This window comes from Mustela nivalis (assembly GCF_964662115.1).
Source record: "Mustela nivalis genome assembly, chromosome: Y".
Taxonomy (NCBI): Eukaryota; Metazoa; Chordata; class Mammalia; order Carnivora; family Mustelidae; genus Mustela; species Mustela nivalis.
The window spans coordinates 32,802,017-32,826,920 of record NC_139041.1 but is presented as its reverse complement, the minus strand read 5'-3'; the positions used below and the strand labels follow the sequence as shown (position 1 = coordinate 32,826,920).

General features: G+C 55.1%; 1 protein-coding gene across 2 annotated transcripts in view; it reads right to left on the bottom strand.

The window, feature by feature from the left end:
• LOC309856878 (pseudouridine-5'-phosphatase-like) overlaps positions 1–24,904 on the bottom strand; it is a 72,630-nt gene that overhangs the window by 38,024 nt on the left and 9,702 nt on the right. The gene's annotated exons all lie outside the window — the stretch shown is intronic.

Below are 24,904 nucleotides of genomic sequence, written 5' to 3'. Positions count from 1 at the left end.
CGGGCTCCTTGGTCAGCGGGGAGTCTGCTTCTCCCTCTCCCTCTCCTGCTCCCCCAGCTTGTGCTCTCTCTCTCTCTCTCAAATAAATAAAAGTCTTAGGAAGACAAAGGGCCTGTGCACCCCATGTTCACGGAGCATTATGTGCAGCAGCCAACATATGGAAGGATCCCCCGTGTTCACGCATAGACGGACGATAAGGACAGTGCACAGAAGAAAGCACTGCTTAGAAGAAACGAAATCTGACCCTTTTGGACAACATGGACAGAGCTCCACGGTGTTCTGCAAAGTCAGAGAGACGCAGGAGGTTGTATGGTTTTGTTCCCTTGCGAAATCTCAAGGATGGAACCAAGAGAGTAAACAGAGTCTTCCACAGGGAGAACGCAGTGTTGGGCACCGGAGGGGACTGGGGAGTGGGGGGTAGGTGGGGTAGGCGAAGGGGACCTGGGGGGTCACAGTGCACAGAGGAGGTAAGTCACAGGGATGGGGGACACAGTCAATACTTGGTGACAGCTCTGTGTGCGGCACACAGGCTGACTGGGCTGACCGTGGGCCCGGTTTTGTAATGCACAGAAACGCACGATCGCGACGACACAAGCCTGAAAGTAACAGGTAGTGTGTATCGGTCAGACTGGACACAGCCGGCGCTCAGTCCCCCAGGACTGCCCCAAGCCCCCGGCAATGCCAATTTCAACCCCGGCCGTCTCCTGTGACATAGGTAGGAGATCCCAGGACCCCGTCTTGGGCCCCACGGCGTTCCTAGAGTGGCTCCCAGCGGTCAGGAAACACTGACTCACTGTCCCCTGGTGTATGACACAGGGTACGTGCGACCATGCAGGGGAGCGTGCGCAGGAAAGATGGGCCGAGGGCGAGCGGCACCGGGAAGGGCACGGAGTCCCATGGTCTCTCCGGTGCACCTTCCTCCCAGCCCCTGCACGCCCAAGTCTGCCAGCGGGGAAGCTCTCGGGACGCCCGTACTCTTGGGGTTTCCATGAAGGCTTCACCATGGACGCATGAGGCGTGACCCACCCCTCCTGCAGCCCTGCACCCCCGTCCGGAGGACGCAGACAAACAGGAAGCACCACGGTTCCCAGCACGCCTTGCTCGGCCGGTGCAGGAGCCCAAAGGGGAGGGCCTCTGCACCACTCAAGACGGGCCTGTCGCTCACAAAGTACAAGGGCTTCAGGGGCTTGGTTTCGGGAACCAGGGTCCGACGACAAAACATTACAGCAAGGAAGTGCCCAGTGATGCTATTATCCCTTGGGACCTTTGGAGGGTTTGGGGAGCTCTGTGCCAGCAAAAGGGAGCCCAGACCAACACATGTACGGTTTCTATTATCTCACAAGGCTGGATCGTGTCCCCAGGAAAGGCCAGTCTGGGAACCGGATCCCAGCTGGAGTCTTTCGAGACAGTAAAGCTTTAGACACCTCAGGGCGCATCCCGGGGTCTTTTTGGGTTAACAAGCGTCCAAGGGCACACCCCATAGTAATTGGCAGCATCACGGCTCCCACACTGTTTACGCTGAGGTCCCTACATGTTTAACACATAAATGGCGTTATCAGCGACCCAAGCCACGACCAGCACCATGAGCCAGCCGCCGTGAGCCCGGATAGGTCCTCGAGTATTTAGTACAGAAAGAAGGTTCACAGCAGGGACGCTCGCACGGCAACCCCCAGGAGCTACGGTACTCCCAGGCAAGGACCGAACACGGGGACATTCGCAGGGCGTGCATCCGCGTCTCGGGGAGGGCTCGTGCGCCCTCGCTGTGGCTGTGACGGGCTTCCCTGCTTCCATCCTGGACCCTGGCAGAAAGGTCCATTCACTGAAAATCCACGTGGGAGGGCAGGTGCCCGAGGAGCGACCGCTGTCTCCGCAGGGCAAGCGTCTCCAGACCAGGGAAGCCACAGGGGGTGTGTGCTGGTGACCCTGAGCCCTGGAACCCAGAAAGGCTCTGTCAGGAGGTGTCCCTGGGGCCATGGCCTCGCTGTTGGCTGTGGCAGCCACAGACACTCGGGGTGACCTGGGGGTGACGGACGGGGTCACCACACAGAGTCCGGGTTCCGACGAGTTCAGGACACGGACCGCGCTGCTGTCATTTCTGCAGGAAGGCCGATGCGGGGCAGGAAGGCCAATGCGGGGCAGGAAGGCCGATGCGGGGCAGGAAGGCCGATGCGGGGCAGGAAGGGCGATGCGGGGCAGGAAGCAACGGAACGGTGCCCGCTCTCGACTGCATGTGGAGAGGAGACCACCTCTTCTGCGCGGGCGTGCACACAGGCGTGCGTGCTCTCTGGGACGGCCTAAAGTCGGCACACTGTAACCCGCGCCCGGCTGCTGTCACCTGCAGACCTCTGCTCCTCCCTGACGCCCCGTCCGGCGGCCACCCGGCACACGGGGCAGCAACCCAGGGCCCGTGGATGGCAGGAGGCGTGGACTGTGCCCGTGAGCCACAGCTGCGGCGACGTCACCGAAGTGACCGTGTGCATCTCCCCCACGGGGGGTCCAGGGACGCCTCCACAGGACAGCACACCTGCCACGTGTCTGCTGCTGGCTTGACGGATGTCACCGTTCACAGGGCCCTGTCCCTGGGCTTGCTGCACCTGCTAGGGGATCTCTCGTTCTTCCAGGTTAGACTGGGGCTCGGCAGGCACCCTGGACGCCTCCCCGGGGGGCTCTCAGGGTCAGCACCAGCAGCTCCGTGGGACCCGCTCTTCTTTCAGTGTTCAGGGTGGGCTGCCTCCCCTGTGCCCCCACACCTGCTTCCCATGGTGGCTGACCCTGCTCTTCCTGCCATCACCCTTCTGAATGCGTTCTGCCAGGACCTCGCTGCGGCCTCGGTCCCCTGGACCACCCCGGACCCTCCGCCCTCTGGTGGGCCGCCCAACACCCGTCTCAGTCGCCCCGCCTCTCAGGCATTCGGGACGGCTCACACGTCACCTCTGCACAGGGGAAAGCCTGTTCCGGCCTGGTTTGGTTTAGCAGGCACAGAACATGGTGAGGCTCCAGGAAAAGTCTCCCGGGGTCGTCTGCAGACCAAGCCGCAGCTGGGACAGCCGCCGGAGTGACTGGGGTTTTCCGGAACGCACGCTGCCCCTGCACGTAGTGTTTCTGAAGAAGGTAGACAACGGAAGGAAGGCTGGCTTGTCCCCGTCATCAACAGCAGAAAGGCCTTCCCCAGCTTTCTGGGGCCAACGGGCTCTGGGGACAAATACTCCTTTTCAGTGCGCCCCCGTGAGGGGCTCGGAGGAGCGGGAAAGACAAGGACAGACACGCACCGATGCTGGGTCTTTTTACCTTCTTCCCTCGCACAACCTCCTCTAGGACTTGAGACAGGTCCGCGGCAGAAGGAAAATGCAGGCACCGAATGACAAAGAAACGACTGTGGGGCCTTAAAAGCAAAGTCTAGCGTGCAGGGAGAGGCAGTCGAGGCCAGGCAGAAGATGGACGTAGCCGTCGGGGACTCCTGCTAACGCAAGTGAACGAAAGAGAAGAAAGGGTGTGACAGAAATACTAATCCCAAGACAGAAACACGGCGATGGCCTTTAAAATGCTTTCAACAGGGGCGCCTGGGTGGCTCAGTGGGTTAAGCCGTTGCCTTCGGCTCAGGTCATGGTCTCAGGGTCCTGGGATCCAGCCCCACATCGTGCTCTCTGCTCAGCGGGGAGGCTGCTTCCTCCTCTCTCTCTGCCTGCCTCTCTGCCTACTTGTGATCTCTCTCTGTCAAATAAATGAATAAATAAAATCTTAAAAACTAAAATAAAATCAAATTATTTAAACAGTGTTTATTTAAAGCCTCGTGTCAAAGGTTTTAATTTAAAAGACACTGGGCGGTGGGATTATCAATGTGCAGGGGACAGTGCAGACGGCGTTTCTTCACAATGTCGTTCACGTCCCTCTAGACCCTCGGTGCGTAAGCAAGGATGTGAACGAGGCATTCCACTCCTTGGAACCAGCATGTGACGGCACCCACGCATCCTCAAGGGACCACGGTTGGAAAGGAAACTGTTCCAAAGACCTACTTTTCATCGGGGGCAGAGGGTCCCCCCGTTCAGAAGCGAAGGAACGACTGCCAAGCTTTACAACTCGGGTCTGCATTACTGTTGAGCGTTACTGTGGAGCAGAACATCATCATAGCATGTTACAGCGACGCAACTGCCGCCGTCCTCAGGTGTGTTTGAAGAACGTTCCTCGCAAAGGCCAGCCTCCCTCTGGGCCGGAAGAGGGAGACCTTGCAGCACCGGGGGGCCGCCGCAGGTGCGCTGATCACGTAAGCGGGCACAGGAGGTCGCCCGACGGGAGACGGGACCCGGGCAAGCTGGACGGGGTGACCACAAGCCAGGTGTCGTCGTGGGCGGCATGCTACTCTCCTGGGTGGGGAAACAAGACACTGAGGTTTAAAGTCACTGAACCAATGCCAAAAGGTAACCCCGTCCTGTACCTGGACAACGGCTGCCTGTGCACGGTGACCTTGACAGCCTGCAATGTGGTCTCTGAGGCGGAGGTTCTAGAAAGGTACTATCTCCTTCTCATTGCGAACGTACCGACACAGTGGCTAAGCCCACCCCTGGCTCCCAGAGCCAGCCTGCGTCTCACCCCATGAGGACAGAGCGGGGGAGGGTGTTTCCCCACGTCTCCCTTGCAGGAAGCTGGACCATACAAGCAGGTGCCTAATTCCACTGTAAAAACAAGCAGTCACACGGCTTCACAGCCAGACATCCTTCATCGTCGCTGATGAGCACGTTTGATAAGACCTGATTTCTCAAGGCGCCTGGGTGGCTTGGTCGGCTCAGCGTCCGCCTTCCGCTCAAGTCATGACCTCGAGACCCACATCTGGCTCCCTGCTGAGCGGGAAGCCTGCTTCTCAGTCTCCTTCTGCCTGCTGCTCCCCCTGCGTGTGCCCTTGAAAGACCCCCCCTCGTCGTTAAGTAATTAACTGCTCTTTTGTTGTGTAAAAGTACCCCTCCTCCCCTTGCAATGAAAAGACCCTTCCCCCAGGGTTGAATTCAATGTAACTGCTCTTTTGCCTTTCTGTAACTCGCTTGGCTTTTAGGGCATGACACTTGACTCCTGTTTGAACAAGATACCCTCTCCTAATAGCCAGGGCATGGTCTCGTAGGCAAGGGGGCTGCATGGTCACATAGATAGGATGTCTTTCTGCTGAGTAATAAGGTCAAACTTCCCCTCTTTGTTTCCCCTTCCCGCCTTTCTCTTCACGCGAGGGGGGTCTTCCAGGGCCAATCCACTAACACCAAGTATGCCTTTTTCAAAAGTTCAAACTGTCCACCAATCAGTTGCGCCCCACCCAAAACTTGTTTGTACCTGTCCATAAAAACCCGGCACCACCCTAGCCGGGTGTGCTCAGCTAGCAGGAGCTGCTGACCACCCGCAGGCGCGCGCTGACCACCCGCAGGCGCCTGCGTAACAATAAAGAACCTCTTGCTGATTGCATCCTGTGGCAGTGTTGGATTCTTGGGTAAGGGGATCCGCGGGTCTTTCACCCTCTATCTCAAGAAAAGAAGAGAAATGGAGAGAAAAGACCTGATTTCTCTGCTCATCCGCATTTTGCTCCCAGAGGAGACCTGAATGTAATGAGCTCTGGGGAGAAAGTGTGGACATCAGTAATATGAAAGCTGAACGGTCAACTCCCAGCTCAACCACTGCTTTGCGGACAGTCCTGATTAAGGTTTTTAAGTTTCATAACTTGGAGTTTCTGCCCTGGGAGCAGGGGTGCCAAGCTTCTCTTGGTCTGTAAGGCCGACTGTGACCAGACAGTCTGACGCCCGCTGCCCGGGTCCGTGACCCTGCCCTGCAGCTGAGAAGTCACGGAAATCTGCCAGCAGGTGCTCAGCCCCCCAGCTGGGCCCTGGGTTACGGGTCTGCAGAATGGGGACAGTAATGGGGCCACGACACACCTGAGTGACCGTGTCCTCGATGTAGCCTAGACTTCGGCCGAGCTCTGAGCACAGCGTCTGGCCATGGGAAACTCCAGTATCATCGTGGGGAACGCTGGCTGTGGGGACGCCTGCCTTGCACCTGAGGTGCAGAAAGCTTGTAACTAGTGAGCCTCCCTGAGTTCGGAGACCACAAGACCTGCTTTCTCGCCACACAGCAGTCTGCCAGGAAGGGCAAAGACCTGTTCTGACAAGTCACCGGCCCTCCTGAGACCGTTTCCTTAAAAAAACAAAATACCAATCCACTAAGTCGTGGCAATGTCTTCACTTTTGGGGCACATGGAACTAGCTTCATGAACGCATGGTAACTAACAGTCCGGCCTGGCACATGACCGGGATCTCTCATTTCCGGTTCCTCAACCCATTAACTCCGGCAAACAGACACGTCTTCATTTAGCAGCAAAATCGGACCTGGGCTGGCGGGAGGAGGGTTTCCTGTCCCCCGAGTGCGATTCCTGACGCAGTTCTCTGTAGGGATAGCTATGGGTTTCGCCTGGGCCCTGCCCCAGACCCTGCCCCACCAAGAGTCCACACATCACACAGAAAACGCATTATAACACATTTTAAAGCTGATCACGGGAAAATCTAAACACAACTGGCTCCTTGCAAAGCAGGACAAAGGCATGGAATGCTTCCGTCCGGAATGATACTCTCTCCAAACCAGGCGTGCTTTTATTTTTCCCAATGACAAGGGGGGGAGTGGGGGAACCAAAAGCCGGTGTTTGGTGGGACATTCAGGTTCGGTCACGGAAGAGACATTTGCACACAGAAGAACGCATGTTCAGTGAAAATCGAAAGGTCGCAACAGGGCAGATGCGAAGACGGGGCTGAATGACGGCTTTCTCTCACTCGCAAGCGTAGCAGGGTTTTCGAACGGGGTGAACACTGCCTCTTTTACCGTGAAACAGCTCCCCGCCTAGAATACCGTTTGATCAACGTGGGGGTGTCCTTTTTCTCAGCTGTTTCGAGAGCACGTAGTAGGTGACGGGTTACTGCTGAACAGATAGGTCTTTTTTTTTTCTTTTCTTTTTTTTTTTTTTCTTTAAGATTTCATCTACTTTTCAGACAGAGAGCAGGAGCAAGGGCAGAAGAAGAGAGAGACGCAGGCTCCCCGCTGACCAAGGGTCCCAGGACTGCAGAGATCATGACCTGAGCCAGAGGCAGACGCCTATCAGACCGAGCCCCGCAGATGTCCCTGAACTGACACTGATTTACTGACCAGGGTACAGTATTTTCAGGGAACAGAATTAGCTCCCCAAAGATACTGTTCTACTAGTTTCTGATTCTCTGCACTGATGCCCAAAGTGTAGTCCCCAGGGAAGCAGCATCAGGAATGCCCATTCCTGGTCCCGCCTCAGATCTGCAGACTCTGAATTTGGGGTGGGGCCCTGCCGTGTGCCTTTCATCAAGCACCCCCAGGGCTGTGGGTGTGTGCTAAAGTTGAAAAACAGTTAGCTAACAGAACAGGCTTACTGAAGCCCCGAGCTTTGTAAAGTCAGTGATTTTAAAAAGGGATCCACTCTAAGAAGAGCTTCTTTGCAACGATGACATACACAGAATGGAGTAGAAAGTAAGGGGGGAAAACAGCTATGATGTTCATCCCCATGTTGACATCTGCTTCCTTCTTTGGCCCCCAAAAGGAGATCTACGTTAATACATTTTTCTCGGAAGATAAAGTCTTTAAAGTAAGAAATGCGGAATGTGCCCCATCCTTTCTGAAGTTAACGCCAGCAAAGGACTTCAATTCCTGGAGCTGTCGGTGAAGCGCAGGGATGTGGGCGTCCCCGGAGAGGAGAAGAGCCGGCCAGCGTTCTGTTCTGCACGGCACGGTCACCCACGGCAAGGGCGTGCGGGCTTTGGAGCAGCACCTAACTTGCCACACTTTCCTGTCAAGAATAGAGGACAGATGGCTTCCTGGGACATACCACATCGAAAGAATGAGTTCAACGGTTCCTTTCTCTCTTAATGGGAAATCAAGAAGACACCGGGCGGCCCTGGGACTAGCGAACCCAATGTCAGAGCTGGTCACTGGCAGCCCTGATGTGAGGACAGCTACTCAAGCTCTCCCGTGCGCCACCTGCACACTCTAGGCGGGGATTGGACTCCCCCAGCGAACACACTCGCAGCCGTAGGAAGGACATCATCGCAAACCGGGAGTCCTTTTCCGAAACTGGACTGCGGGGCCAGTCACACAGCCCTGTGAACGCCGGAGCTCTGAAGGTCCTGGGCCTGGAACGCCGGTGACTCAGGGGAGATAGCAGCAGGGCTGTCTGATATCTCCACCGCCTGGGGCTGTTCTTTACTTCTTAAGGCAGCCAAGCTTGCTTAATAATCCCTAGAACCCTAAAGGCAAAAGCTGTTTTGTAAGGTCACTGCCGACACCAAGAGCTAAGTGCTTCTCCTGCCGCTCCCGCCCACAGCCCAGATCCTTCCGGCGGAGCCGTCCTCTGGCTCTCAGAGGCGCAGGCAGCCTCCCTCTGTCGATCGGCCTGTCTGGTCCCCGTGACACGCCAAGGCCAAGGCAAGGCATGTCTGCGAATGGACGGGAGGAGCATGTCTGCGAGGAGCAGCGCTGAGGCCGGGAGTGGTAGGAAGGTTCTACAGGACAGCTGCAAAGGGCAGAGGGAGCATGAAAATGCTCTGGTAGGGGCGTAGCAAGGGAAGAAATGAGGCCCTGACCGAGTCTCCAGTCCTAAATTACGAGAGCAAGTGTGCAAGTCCGCGAGGGGCCCTCGGATGGCCCTCGATGAGACCCTGCAGGAGCTCTGATTGCGCGCGGTGGAAGGAGCCCGGTGGAGGGAAGGCTGTGGTGACCCGACCGCGGCTACAGGAGCGGCCTGGGGGAGCAGGAGGGGTGTGTCTAGAAGCGGGGCCTGCTTTGGGACGCTCTGGGGGGCATACCCGAGAGTACGGGGTGTTCCTGCACGGAAAGCCGTAGTCACAGAGGACTGAGCAGGCGGTGAGGCGAGCCTGCTGCGGAGGGTCTGCTCCGGCGTCCGGGGTGGGTGTGGGGCTGAAGGTCAAGGCTGGGCCGTCACCTGGGTCCCAGGCATGGTGCGCACAGGAGGCCCTTGTGTATAGGGCAGCAGCGAGCTGCCTGATACTGCTTTCTTGCTCTGCTTCCCAAAGGTTGCTGTCCCCCGCTCTGGACCACGACCCAACATGGGGAGGCAGCAGCATACAACCCCAGAGGGCAGGGGTCTCCATCTCACCACGGTACGCCACCTGCTGAGCCATGAAGGGGCACAGAGTGTGCTGTTCGCCCCAGACCTTCAGGTGCCATGAAAGGAAACCGTCACTGAGCCGGTCAAAAATCAGGGACCACAGGCCCTTTGCGGATGCAGCCAGCCGGCTCCCACGTCTGCCTGGCCACCCAGCGGTCCCTGAGCAAACCCTGATCATATCCCCAGGCCTGCGGTGGGATCTCAGGTGCCGCCTGGCGTCGTTCACACCCCCACCCCGGTACGCCTCCCTCTTCACCCAGGAACCCGTTTGCCCGCATTGTCTGAGCCCTGCCGTGCTCTCGGCCACTCAGGAGGGAGGAGCCCCCATGCCACCGGCACACCAAAAAGCCCCTGCGTGGGGATGAGGAGCTGTTTAGGAGGAGGCCCTGCCGCAGCCAGGAGTCACTGCCGGGGTTTAAAGAGTCTGTGCACCGCTGTGGGCACAGACACAGCCGCGTCTGCGTCGGACCATCTGCGCGTGCCCCAGGCCTGCCGGCGAACCCCGTCTGCCTATTTTCCCTCATCCTGCTAAGGATCACGAGGACTCTGTCCTAAGAAGGCTGGTCTGTGGGACACGCTTCAGAGCCTTTGCGGAGGGAAGCTCTGTCCAAACGAAAATCAGAGATAACGATGTCACAGGGAAAGCAGGTCCACCCTCTTCCCAGCCAACAACCAACTACCAAAAAGCTTTCCGAGAATCTGGTGTGGTGGAAAGCCACAAGCAGAAACCGTGCTCGTACAGGACTCCAGCAGATCTTTACCCAGACCTCCTTCCATTAACAAGCAGCAGGCGCTAGGAGCCACTACAAAAAATTAAGCTTCCTGGATATTTCATTGTAATGCCTGCTCATTTCGCTTAATTATTAGGGATCCAAAGACCTCACGGCTCTCCCGTGCTCAACATGTATTTTTTATGGTTAGGATACTGAGAAAAAGAAAGGAAAAACCTACGATGGTATAAACTAGAACCGAATCCAACATAAAATTGATCCCCTCCCAAAACTCAAAAAGTTCAGACCAAGTTTGAAACGACAGAGCACAGAGGTCCCCATGGAAGAAATATTTATAAATCAGTAACACCACGTGTCGTGGAAGCATCACGCATCACGGAGCAGAAGCCTGGATGAGCAAGCTTAACCACCAGCCATCAATCTTGGGGACACAGTCACGGCACATGCCTGAGAGACGAACCGTTCGGATACTTCTTGGCTACCTATTGTGTGACAGGCCCTGAGAACGACCTGATAATTGAGGCTGAAATGGGTGTTGCTGCAGGTGACATAAATCTGCCATGTCGGAACCAAACGGCTCCCTCCTGTTTGTCCGGAAAAGTAAACAAAGGACCAAACACCTACAAAGGTCTGACACACTTTGCAGAAAGAACGATTGACAAAACGTCAATACATCAATGCGAGGATTTCTCAAGACCTACAGAAATGTCGCCACCGTCGGCGAACTCCGACCTGCAGGTGGCCCAGAAAGGTCCCGGTGGACGTGCACGCAGGAGTCCGGCACGGAGGGAGGGTGCGTTGGGACACACACCTCCTCGCGGTACGGGCAGGAGAAATAAGATGGTGAGTGCGTGCGAGGAAGGGACGGACCGTCATGGGCTCCCCGGCCAACAGCACGTGCGTACCTGCTGGGGCACTCGGGGGCTTTCTCCCACGGCCACCGACTCTCCGTGATGAGCTTCCTACACACGGGCGAGAGAGACGCACGCATGGACTTTGTGCCAGCTGCGTCACCTTTCAAGGGAGCCTGCGCGTAAAAGGTGCTGCTTCCTCGTGTGCGGGGATGTAACCGCGGAAACGCACAATGGACAAGCGGGGGATTATGAACCACGGTAGTCTCTGCTGCAGACGGGAAGCTTGCGTGCTCCAGCAGGCTCACAGAGAAGTATGTAAGTATTTGATGTTTCCACTCCCATGGTGCTATCGGTGTTGAACTGTAAAGGAGTACTAATAAAGGCGATGGCTGAAAAGAAGGAGCAGTAATAACAATAACACGAGTCAACCTCTGTAAAGTAAAACCCGTGGTTGGCATGTGGCATGCCTCCCTGGCATTATCAATGACTCCACTCAGTAGGTATCGGTATTGGTCTAAGGACTTTTTATTTTTTTTCTGGTAATCCGTACTCAACTTCTAAAACTCATTAGAAAAGAAAAAAGATTCATTTATTTTAGAGAGAGTGCGAACAGATGGAGAGGCAAAGGGAGAGGCGTGGGCTTCCTGCTGGACACGTACCCCGACGTGGGGCTCAATTTCATGACCCGAGACCATGAGCTGAGCCGAAACCAAGAATTGGACCCTTAACCCACTGAGCCACCTAGGCGCCCTTGCCAGTCATCTAAAACATGAGCTGGTTCCAAAAATGTGGCTGCATCACACATACATGTCCAGAAACATAACTGTGCAATGGTTGTTGGGATCACAGATGTAAATATCAAACCCAAACTCCAAAACTTGTACAAGAGGGGAGGCTGGGTGGCTCAGTGAGTTAAGCCTCTGCCTTCGGCTCAGGGTCCTGGGATCGAGCCCCGCATCAGGCTCTCTGCTCAGCAGGGAGCCTGCTTCCTCCTCTCTCTCTCTCTGCCTGCCTCTCGGCCTACTTGTGATCTCTGTCTGTCAAATAAATAAATGAAATCTTTTAAAAAAATGTGTAGAAGAAAACACGGCATCTTGGGAATCTTGGGTTGTATGACGTTTTCATACACAGACCACAGAAAGCAGGAGTCGTAGGAGAACACACGTAAAAAGGGGCTTTCACCAAAATTAAAAGACACCAGTAAGAAAACAAAAGGCAAGTCATAGGTAGAATAAAAATCCTTACAACACACACACACACACACACACACACACACACACACACACACACTTTAACGCACAGCACTTGCATCTAGAATATATTAAGAACCTAACGTTACAACTCAAGGACGAGACAAAAATAAGCTGCCATTGACAGAAAAACAGCACCCCCCAACGTCTACAACCCAATCCCCAGAACCTTGGACTGTTCTACCGTCCAAGGCAAAAGGGAAGTTGCATGGGATCAGGTTAAGTGTGTGGAGATGGGGGGTGGTCCTCAATTATGCAGCAGGTGCAACGTCCTCATCAAGGGTCTATACAGAAGAAGGCATGTGGGTCAGAGTCAGAGGAGGGCTGGGCACAGAAGCAGGGGCTGGCAGGGACGGAGGACCACAAGGCAAGGCATGCGGGCGGCCTCTCGGAGCCGGAAAGGCAAGAAAACAGAGTCTCCTCCAGACCGTCTAGAAGGAACTCAGCCCTGCCAGCACCTTCATTCTAACCCAACAAGACTGATGTCCCTCTGGCCTCCAGAACAGTACGGTCATAAATCTGCTATGTTCAGCCACGAGCCATGAAGGCATCTGTGATCATTTGTGATAGGTCCGGTAAGAAGCTAATACACAACCCAGCAGAAGAACCACTGGGGTACATGGCCCGGCGGCCTCTCGAACACCGACCAAACAAGCATCAGCAGTAAAAAGGAGGAAACAACCTATTGGAACACGCGGTAACACGCATGAGTGTCAGTCAATTACGGGCAAGCAAAGACGTTAGGTCTCAGAAGTGCCAACTCATCTACAGTGGGAGAAGCCGACCAGCAGCTACCTTGGCGTGGGCTGAAGAGACAGAGGGCTGCGGAGGGCCATGGAGCTTGAGGAGTTGTGGAAACGTTCTCGCCTTGAGTGTACAAGTGGAATCACGCTAAAATGATCCCATTGTGCACGTTAACCTTCCCTGGAAGGCTCGCGCGATTCCAGTTTCCTGGGACTTGACCTTCCTTCGTGAAAGGTCGTTTCTGTGCAAGAAGACATTCACCGACTGCATCCAAACGTATGGGTAGGTTCTCCAAACATGGGCAGTTTTACAGGAAACTGACCCCTCCAGGACTGCAGACAACCGAAAGCAAAAACCACCCAACACGTCAAACCCTGCCATTCCCGTGGGTTTCAGAGCAGTCACCAGGGTATGGCCGTCACAGGACGGGACGGATGAATTAAGATCTCCCTCGAGTACAACAGACATTGGGAGCGAAATTCTGTTGACTTATACTTAAAACTACAAATTCTAACTACATTTGTGACTCAGTCTATACAGATGAAAACAAGCGTAATAGTCCAAAGAGTCAAGAAAATCAAGGAATATTGTTTGTACTTTGCCTACTAGAGATTTTCCAAATTTACCAATTCACAGTGTGGTCCTGCTGTTGTCGAATACTGTCCCGGGGGTCAGCCCACGACAGTCAGGACTAGACCCTGAGGACAAACAACAGCTTCCATGAACACGGTCCTCCGCCCACCAAGAAAGACAGTTGTCTTTTAGAAACCATGACATTTGTTCCCAAGGACAAAAGACTTTGCAGTGTTGCCGGGATTTCAGGGGTACGATGAGCTTTCCCTAGGGAAATCCCAGGTGTCCCAGGACCCCTGTCAGGTCAGGGGTCCCCAGCGAGCCACGGGACGCAGGCAAGCAGCTTTCCACCGACTCCCATGATCACACAGAGCACGTCTCACGGAACCCACTGGATGAATGACCCCATCCCCTTCTTAAGAATGGGTAAGAAACAGACAAGTAAGATGATCCATTCTGGGCATGCGGGCCTCGCTCCTCCAGTGCCTTCTGCTTCCTGAGCACCTAGCGCGCCGCTCTGCTCCCCCTCCTGCCCCTAGAGAGGCCGTCACGCGGTGGGGAAGGCACGCTGTTGGCATCGGCTGGCTGTGGAAGCAGCCAACGGTGGGGAGAAGGGAAGGCTGCAGGCAGAGAGGCCAAGAGCAGACAGGGAGGCATTTCCCGAGCTCAGCAAAACTGCCCTGTGAGAGACAAGCATCTTCTAAAATAGGGGTAAATTCAGGGAAATCACTGTGGGATTGGGTGGTGATAACGCAGCACTTTTCCGGTTAAAAACCTCTCAAACTCAGCTCAGACTCACGTCACCAGGGGCAGACTGCGTTCCAATGTTTAATGATACGTTACAGATCCCCACATGCTGAGGCCACTGGAGAATCAAGAAAATGAAACGCATGAACGGACAGATCCAATATATAAAAACGAGACACGGAGACTGAGTTTCAGCGACGTTGCCCGGGCGTGTGGGCTGTCTGGCCCGGAAGTGCACTGCCAGGTCCCCCCCACCCGCCGTCCCTTCAACACGCGGCCCCCGGACTCAGCCTCAGCTCCGGGCAGGGGCGTCCCGATGGGCTTCTCCGGGCGGCCCAGCAGCATCTGCTCTCCTTGGGAGCTCAAGGGGAAAGGCAGACTCTCGTATGTACCCGCACCTACCGAGTCAGAGAGCCCGGGGCCCTGGAGGCCCTAACAAGCCCTCCGAAAGCATCTGACACCGGCGCAAGTCTGAGAACCGCGGGGCTACGTGTCATCAGAGTTCCCGGCCGTGACACGACACAGAATCATCAGTACGAGAGGGGCAGTGACTGGTGGCACTTGGCCTAGGCCGAGTGGCACTGGAATCTGTGACCGTCGCCTGTGGTATGCCCTAGGAGCACGCCGCAGCCAGCTCTCAGACGGGCACCCTGATGCTGACACGGCACACGGACCGTGCGGGAGGCACAGAAAGGGTCACGTGCCTATCCGTCTTCCTCCCTCGCGCGTCCCGTGCTCCACACACCTCCTCTCCCACAACAGCCGATGTGTGCCGGCACCCGGATTCTCCCATGGGCCGGAAAGGTTTGTCTCCTTAACCCCACACGTCCTCCAGGGGCAAACCCAGGCTCCAGGTCTCACCTTGGCCCTGTTTCATTTTCTATTGTTGGAAAGACTAATCTGGAAGTTGGGAGCAGCGACACTTTGCTGCGGTGCCCCCTGACTCCGGCGTGACTCAGCTAAGGAACGAAGGGACCGTGTGGCCAGAGTGTGGTAGCGACTGAGCAGTCACCCACAGCAGAGTTCTCCCCCGAGATTGCTCTTAAGCTCAGAGCAGCGCTCCCCAGACGGGGGCGTGGAGGGTTCCATGAGCCTGCAGAGTCCTACAGGGACACCGATCTCTGCTCCCCCTACAGGGAGCCTGTTTATCGTGCACATTGGAGGCTGGCGGGGACCCTCAGCCCCTGCGGCCGGTGGGAGAAACGCCCGCAGCGGCGCTGAGCAGGACCGGCCGGCACCCGTGACTGAGAAGCTCAGAGGAGGAGCAGTTCCGTCCTCCCTTGTCGTCGCTTGGGAAACAGAAGACCAAGTGTCCGTCGCAAGCCACTAGGAACACGTCTGTCTGTGTTGGGCAACCGTGAGGTGGGCGTTGGGAGTGTCAGGTGCCGGACGCCCGTCGAGGCGGAGACGGGCGACGCTGGTTCCGGACGGCGGCTGCCCCCGCGCAGGCTCTGTCAACACCGCTCTGGCATCTGGAGACGAGCGCACGCTTGCCCAGGGACGTGAGCGCATCCTGCCGTGACGCGCGGGCGGGGAGGGCAGCGGTATGGGGCAGGGGCCCACGTCCTCACCGACCGCGCCGTCCGCAGTCTTTCTCAGCGGGGATGTTGCGGGGTCACACAGCTCGGGCCGGGGCACGCACCACGGAAGATGCGGGAAGTCGGCCCAAGGAGGGGGAGGAGGGACCACGGGGCCCAGAGACACGAATTCACATGCCGGCTTTGCCACTTCCCAGCAGCGTCACCTTGCCCGAGGGAAAACCCACGGAGAACCCAGTTTTCCCGAACGCTGCGGGAGGGAGCAGGCTCCCTGTCCCCTAACGTTGTCGGAAGACGAAACACCTTGGTAGAAACTGTGTGGAACAGAGCACATGCTCCACGCACAGTCGTTACCGTGAAGTGAGGCTGGAAATAAAGCCAGGGCGCCTTCCCTGACGGGCTCCGAGAGGAGGCGCGTAAAAATTAAAGTCGGCGCCGAATGACGAAAGCACAAGTGAAGTGCGTGGAGAGGAGTGTCCTTAGAGGGGACCCTCGCCGGGTCGCGTCTTTAGAAGGCCACGTCCCATGTGTTCTGAACTCTGGTCCTGAGTCCCACACCTCCCCCGGCGCAAGGCACAGACCACCGGACGGGAGCACATACCCCTGGAGCTCACAGAGTCGTCCATCCACTCCCACACCATCCCGGCCAAAGGCCGGTTGTGCTTCTCTTTTGCATTTAATTACGAGGACGGTGTGCTGGCCAGGATGACTGCAGCGAAGAGTGAGGCCCCGTGGCTCCTGGGGGCAACCCCGTGCTCTGTGCATGGGAGGGTGAGGCTCCCCACGGGGTAGATGGATGTGTGGCAGGGGCTAGGGCCTGTGGGGGCTGCAGGCCACACCGGAACCGTGGGGCCTGTCCCACAGGGAGGCCGTCCTCTCTGGCGTGCCGTGTCGCGGGTCCCCTCCACAGGCAGGGGACGGCACCGTGGGGTAAAGAGCCTGGGCGAGGAGTCACACACACAAGGGAGCTACACCATCTTCAGGCTAAGTCCAAAGGAGAGCAAACCGTTTAAGTTGTATAAAGTGTGTTTACAACCAGCTGATACCCACGATGAGGGAAAGAGCCCAGAAGCATGGGAGTACCATCGACACAAGCTCTGTACGGGCAAACCATTCCCTCTGGTTTGGAAAGCGTACTTTTAGCCGACCGCACGTGGAAACAAAGGGTTTTCACGTGACTTTCCCTGTAGGGCCAGACACTGAGGGCCGCCCCATCGCCTGCCTTTCTCACATGGAGTTTTCAAGGCAGACTCTCAGACGGGACAAACACTGAGACAGCTTGCTGTCCTGTTCCCTGGAAGGAGGCTGCCGCTGTCCTGTGGGATATGCCTCTGCTTCCACACGGGGGGTCCACCAGGGGACTGACGGGCTGCAGCTCCCGCCAGGAGCCAGAGGCCATCCCTGAGCACCACCACAGGGAGTCAGGGAGAGGGACCCGGGGCTGTCGCTCTGGTCTCCCCCAGATGACTTGGAAAAGCTGCCCACATGGCACAATGGCACTCAGATCCCACCTGGCAAACGAACGCAGACGGAGGACGTGTCAGAGAAGACACAGGCTCTGCACGGTGTGTAATGCCCCCTGACACTCAGCCACTTTCTCCTACGAGGCTTCTCCCCAGATCGGACTGACTGTGCTGCTAGAGCCTTGTTACAACCACGCCCACACATCCCTATCAGCATCGTTTGTGGGATCGGAAGACAGCGGAGCACACCAGGAGAACTTCTCACCGGAGGGTGCCACGGAACCCAAGAACGATCCGTATCTACTTTTTGTTTCGTAAAGTATCGTCATCCACGGTGTGGAAAGACTGAAACGTGCCATACTTTTTATATGTGAGTGTTTGTTTCTCAGTTCATTATCCAATGGCCAGCTCAAAAATCCCTCTGGTGGACTTTGTAAATTATGTTTCGTACGGATGCTGGAACAGTGTTTTTATACCTTAGAGCAATGGTTGGTGAACGGGGAGGGAGGGGGGTGATTTTGCCCACAGGGGGACCAAAAACAAACAAAAAAAAGTGTTTTTGTTTGTCAATCATTGTTTCTTATGTGATGTAAAAGATAACTGCATTCAGCAACAATTATCCATCTCTAGGAGCACACACTGTAGAGAGATGTAACGCTAAGGATGTGAACAGCACAAAGGATGGTGTGCACCAAAGCCGTATCACGGCAAGGCTTTTGTATACTTTTTAAATTGTGTTGGCATTAATGCAAACCAGATGATCGCATGTTAAGCCACTAGCGGTAATCTCCAGAGCAACCATGAAGAAAATAACTAAAGGGAGGAAAAAGAACTACGCAACAACCAAACACACACATAATAAAAGAAATGGCACGAGAATTGAAATGGTTCACTAGAAGATGTCTCGTTAGCATGCAAGGAGGCAGTCACGGAAAATAAAGGAAAAACAACGAAATAAGGCACAGGGAAAACAACATTCCATACCAAAATCGTATTTTATGAAGAACGGCGTTTTACGTAAATGGCTAAAATCCCTAATAAAAGGCAAAGACTGCCAGAACGGACTTTAAGAAAGAAAAACAACAAGAGCCAACTTACAGGGTGTCTGTAAGATACACTTTCAATAGAAAGGTGCAGGTTTGTAGGATGGAGAAGATATCCAATGAAAACAGCAACCAGAAGAGGAGCCGACAGAAGACAGACCCAAGACACGTATCTTTGCTAGAAACAACACAAAGAAATGCAACAGAAACCTTCTACAGAGATGTCATTCTGCATTCCGAAGACGCAGCAATTACAAACATGCATGAGCTCAGCAACACAGCCCCAATGACACAAAACAGAAACTGACCCAAAAGCTGGAGAAACTGATCATTCAACAATGTAGTTGGAGATTTGCATCTCAGGCTTCTGATAGGGGACAGGACTCGATAAAATGTAGCCAGCAGCCAGGAGAGCAGACTTGATACAGTAACTACTTAAACACCACCAACCAGCTGCACTTGGCAGGATTACATGTAGCAAGCAGACTTGATACAGTAACTATTTAAACACCACCCACCAGCTGCACTTGGCAGACGTCCATGGAACAGCTCCTTGCCACACTAACGTCACACACACCTTCTCCAGGAAAACGCTCTGTGCCGTAGGGGGAGGAGAAGGCGGTACGCGAGGCCAAGGCCCCATAAACCTGCAAAGGCTTGAATTCACACCACGTAGTTCCCTAATGAACAATGGGAGGAAATTAGAAGTCAATAATGGGGAAAAAATGGGGGAATTCATAAATATGTGGAAAGTAAACAACCCATCTGTGTACTTAAAGGTCAGGAATGTCAGAAATGCTGCGGGATGAGCGGAAAGGAACACACGACACCGCAAACCTATGGGGTGAGAGGAAAGCAGCACGTGGAGGGAAGTGACTGGCCACAAACGCCGACGCTAATGAAGAACGGTCAGAGACACAGCGTGCGGATGATGTGCAGAACAGGAAGGGGCTGCGAGCCAAGGAAAGGTCAGCCTGCGAGTGAATGGACAAGGCAAGGGAACCGATCGCTCCCCAGACCTCCAGAAAGGAATGTGGCCCTGTGGAGACCTTGATGTCAGCCCAGGGAGACCGACTGGGGATGTCCAACCTCTGAGACCATCCCAGTACGTTTACACTGTGTTAAACCACTTGGTTCGTGATAAGGGGTGACTCCTGCAACAGGAAACCAACACTGTAGGAAACTCTCTTGGCCATCTATTTTTGTGTTTTTTTTCTAACTGGACTTCTGTACAGTGGCCTTTTTTTTTTTTTTTTAAGATTTATTTATTTGAGAAAGAAAGAGAGCACATGAGCAGGCAGAGGGGCAGAAGGAGAGGGAGAGCTATTTCAAGCAGATTCCAAGGGCCAGCTGAGCGCAGAGCCTGACATGGGCTCGACCTCACCAACCTGAGCTCCTGACCTGAGCCGAAATCAGGAGTCGGAGGTGCTCAGCTGACTGAGGCCCCCAGGCACCTTGAGCATATCAAATGACTGCCATGACTCTTGAGCACATCAAAAACACGGCCTGCCAACAAACCTTTCTTAAATTTCATTCGCACGGGCTTTCCCAACCAAAGGTCAATGGCAGCTAAGACAGTTCACAGCAGTCCCTGCTTCGGCTTCCCCGAGGCTGTCCACTGGCTGTTCAAGAGCACCGTGGCCTCTGTCTGTCTTACTCTACATCATCATCACACATTTATAAACCTTATTCATCACCGGGTTCCTTTTTCCCATCTCCCACTGACGCACCTTGACATTCCATTTAGTGGGTGTCAATAATTCAAGTTCTTCTTGAATTTTAGGAGACAAAATGATGAGGGTGGTGTTCCAGATGGGCGTGCGTTTCTCATACTCGAGACGGATCAACTCTGCGAAGAATGAGCTTCCCAATGCCCCAGGCTTACGGCTTCATGGTGAATCCGTAGGGAATGTATATGTTCTTATGGGTTTTGAATAAATGACAAGCAGCAGCTGCCCTCCACAACCTGCAAAGTGTGAGGACATTCTTCCCCCAACCCCAGGAACCGCTTCCATCACCTAGCTCTCGGTGGCATCTCCTGCTACTCCGGTTTCTGCCGTGACTATTGTAGGACGGACTCCCCTTCAGAGGCGTGCTGGACGAGAACACCAGAGGGAGCATTCCTACAGAGACGATGCCAGAAACAGTCTTCACGGAGGGCGAGCGACAGCACTGGGGTATCACGTGATTGTGCTGAGATGAAATCAGGGCTGAACAGCTCCTCCTCTGAAGACACAAAGGGCCGCCCGCCACAGGCACACTCCTTTGGCTGCTCAGGCATCCTTCCTGTCCCTTCTTCTCACGTGTGGGTGGGGGTGGGGGAATCGGAAAACTCCAATATGGAAAGATGACAAAGGAAGATGGGACGAATGTCCACGGTACTTCCGTGGGTACGGGCCATGCCGAGCAGCCCTGAGCGTGCGCCGTCCTCAGCCCTGGCACAGTCTGTCCACCAAGTCTCCAAAAGGGCAGTCCAGACTGCTGGATCCTCTCACGGTATCACCCAGTCTACGCTCCTGGGTGCACTGCTAGGCCTGTCACCACAAAGGAACCCAGACTGGGCGGCTTCAACAGCGCACGTGCCTCCCTCCCGGTCCTGGAGAATGGGAGTCGGAGACACAGGCTGGGCCGAGATGGGCTCCTCTTGAAGCCGAGGAGACGCCACGTTCTCCCTGCGTCCTCACGGATCCGTCCCTCTGTGCCTGTCTGTGCCCTCCTCTCCTCTTCTTACAAGGACAGCAGTGCTATGTGGCCAGGGCCCATCCCAGTAACCTCATTTTACCTTTATCACCTCTTTAAAACCCCGCTCCCAAACACAGCCCCACTCAGAGGTCCTGGGGGGAGGGTTTCAACATATGCATTTTGGGATTCCATCCCCCAATTCCGTCCATAGCACAGCGTTATAGATCTTCATGTCTTTGGTATTTCCTTCTGCCAAAAGCAAAGGCAACCGACCACTTGAAATGACCCTCGTAGATCTTGTTTTTCAGGGGACGGGACTACCAGAATAATCAAGAATGAAGAACCAAGATCCTTTTTAAAAGAAGACACCTCACACATTAGAAACCGCTTTATAGATCTCAGATTCTACTGAACTCTGCTCGGGATTTCTGCCCAGATCCAAAGAGCAGTGATGTGTGGGTCCCTCCTTCTATGCAGAGTGCACGGCCGGTAAAAAGTACTGACGTCCAAGCGTTTGTGACCAAAGGGGACAAGCTTTGCACCCTGATCTCCAGCTGGAAAGGGGCCACCTGTCTGTGAAGCCATTCAGGCTCCTTGGACAGAGAGTAAAGCCTAGCTGCTGCTTTTTTTCTGATGCCCGTCACTGTAGGCCGCGTAAGCTGTTCCTCTAACTCAGAGTCCGTGAAAGACACCAGCGCTCCCTCAGAGGTCATTTCACAGCCCCCCTTATGACCCGCTGAAACTTGGAAAGTAGAATGAGAATGCGGAAGTGTCCCCGAGTTCAAAGACTATTGCATTTAGGCGGAAAGACATTTACATTCGCGCTAAAAAGAATGCAAAACCTGATCCTCTGGGTGGGAATGGAAAGTACGTGGTCGAGGACCAGTCTTCCCCAGTGGACGGGGAGATTATTCAACGCCCCCAGTACTCAGCGACAGCTGGAAGAAGGGAGATCACCGAATAAATTCCTGCGTGCTATTTAACGCTTTATGACTCAAGTCTTCCACATCCTCTGGCCTGTGGGGGCAACCGTGCTGTAAATAAACGTCGCAATGCACACTCGGCTTACTGAGCCTCACTCACAGTTTAAGGTGCCATTATCAGAATGCGACAGAACAGTCAACTTCACACTCATCGTTTTTACAAACTTCGTTTATCAGGCCAAAGTGATCACTGGGTCTTCCAAGAGGTTCCACCTGTTAATTCCGACAAGAAAAGTCCTGAACAAGGAAATAAAAGCTACTGGCTTTCTAAGTACGGTTTAACGAGCATAAAGGTGTTTACGCTGATAGAAGAAATTATAAACAGAACTGGGCGCTGTGACGGCCTCTTTGCGGAGACGGCTCAAGTCCACTACATTTGTACACAGCACGAGCAGATACTAAATGCTGAAGCAACAGGTATATTTTGAAGCCCTAACGTTAATAGCCATACAGAGGCCCTCTGTCCCTCGGCAAGTTAGGGACCTGGGACGGCGTGTGTCTGCGGCTACAGAAAAGCAGAGACTGAGAAAGGACGGGCATCCGACGGGACTGCGGGCAGAGAGTCGCTGGCCCAAGGCAGACCCGTGCTCCTGGCCCTACAAGCTGATACCGGAAGGGACCTTCCCATATTCAGCCAGAGATGGGTGGGGAGCTTTGGAAATACAACAGCCCCCGTGTACCAGCAGAGTTTTCTCCGTGTGAATCTGGGCACGCAGTTCGCACTTAGAACATTTCTATCCGGGGACATGGGATCCCATCTGCCAAGTACCACACAGTCAACTTCTGGAAGGCCCCCATTTACAGGCCAGCGTTGGTGCACACATGTGACGCATGGACGAAACCCAGACAGCTCTCGGACGAAAGCGCGAGCCCCACGGTGACTATGTGGAAAGCATCGAGATTCTGTGCGTTACATAACACGTCCCAGGCTCACGCCCCCTTTATGTCTGTTCTGTCACTGGCAACCGGGTATTAAGTTTAATTGCGCTTCGACGCAGGTGGGTTAGGAGCTTCCCCAGGTGCATGACACGGTGAACAGGGTTCTTACGTGGGAAGGCAGGACAGACAGTCCTCGGCCTTCAGTGGTTGCGGCAACCAGTGGTTTGCACGTAATTAGAGAAGGCAAGGACATACGAGACAGGTGCCGGGATGCAATTACGTCCCATCCAACATCTCATTAACAACACTTTACAGCCCGGGAAGATCACAGGGCACATACCCAGAGATATCCCGGGTCCTGCACTCGTTTCTACGCTCATAAGGGCCACGCTGTGCTGAGAATGTGGGGAGAAGCACGTGGCCGCACGCACCAGAGCAGCTCGTCCGCACACCCCACATGTCTGCATACAAAGCAGCTGGGCGCACCAACAGGTACGTAATGCCCGGGCCTCCTCCACCGATAAACTCGCCACGTCTGGGCGCTGTGCTACGTGCTCGGGCCCAAAGGGTCCGCAGAACTGACCTCGATCCCAACCTCCGTGGAACATGGTCTAGCAGCCAGAGTCCTGCTCCCGGATCTGCCTGCCAGCCTCCGGAGTCAGGCTGAGCCCGTCTGTGCCTTCTGAGCACGGTAAGCATTCCACCAGCCCCAAGTGTCCTCAGAGAGACACAAACCACTCGCAAACGCCTTCGCCAGCAAAGCCGGCCTCTCTGGGAAGTATCACTTACGTATTTTACCCGAAAACAGGGGGCAACCTGACCTGCGTGTACGACGTCCCGCCTTTGTGAAGGACGCAGACCCTTGCAGAGGGCACGGAAGGGTGTGCACATTGCCACGTCCACAGAGGCTGGACCCAAAATGGCGGGCTCTGGCTCAGGGGTTCAGGAGGAATCACAGGGCCGACAGGAAGCCTGAGAAGATCCTGATCTGACCCCTCTGTGTCCAGTCACACCCTTTCCTCCTGACTCCCAAATCCGTGTCTTTTCCTCAATTTCCAGACCCGTTCACTGGTGTTGTGTATTACGGCTTTCCCCAGTGTGTACTTCAGGAGGAGCCACTGCGATCCAGCCAAGGCGGACGGGAATGCTGGCCACCTCCATCTCTCTGGGCTCCCGTAAAACCCAGCATGACCTAAAGACCCTTGGAATCGAGCCTTTCCCGTTCCTTCCAGGCCGGCCCTCTGCGTCCTTGGAGCGGAGTGTGTGCTGTGTCTCAGACGGCGGGGTCTGTGCCCTGCCCTCCTGTAGCCTGTGCACAGGACCCCATTTGGACAAAGGACCTTTGCAGATATGATCAGGTCAAGAGTCTCAAGATGACGTCATCCTAATATTTGCCGGGTGGGTCCCAAATCCAAGGATGGGGTCCTTGTAAGCGATACAAGAGAAGGCACAGACGCAGAGGAGAAGCCACGTAAAGACCAGGGCACAGGTGGGAGGGAGGTGGCCACGAACCCAGGAGTGCCCGGAGCCTCCAGAATCTGGAAGAGGCAGGAACGACCCTCCCCCGGAACCCTGGGACGGAGCATGGCCCTGGTCACACCTAGATTTCAGGCTTGTGACCTCCAGGGCTGGGAGAGGGTCACGAAAGCCAGCAGCCTGTGGTACCCTGTGACAGCAGGCCCCAGAAACTACCACGGTGCTGGTGTCACGCACCTGATGACGGCTCAAGCCTCTGAGCCCGTCTCCCTGAGCAGAAGTCTTGGTCACGCACTTCATCAACCCCCCCTGGCCACACAGCACCTTGTGCCCCGGGCCTGGGAGACTCCCCAACTTCCTTCTTCCTCCTCCTGACTCCTTCAGCTCAGCTCGATAGCTTGGTGCGGGATGTATGTAGTCTGGGAGGCACCCTGGGCTGCCGGCCCACTTCCTCTTCCCTCCGCAGGAAACTGGGTCAGCTCAGCAGACAAATGACAACGCAGCAGGATGGAGAAAGTCTGCGGAGCCCACGGCGGTCCTGACTGTGTCCCCGGAAGTGTGTGGGAGGACCCATTCCGGCTGTCAGAACCCAGCATTTGGGGGGCCAGTGAGCAAAGCCTGTGGACCCACACACTGAATGAACGCCCTGACCACCTCGGTCTCCCTGGGAGTCCTTGTCGGTCTGTCCTATCACGCTCTCCTTGAACTGGTTCTGAAGCTACAACTCTACCCCAAAGCAACCCTCCAGGGCAGAAATCACCATCTGTGTTGA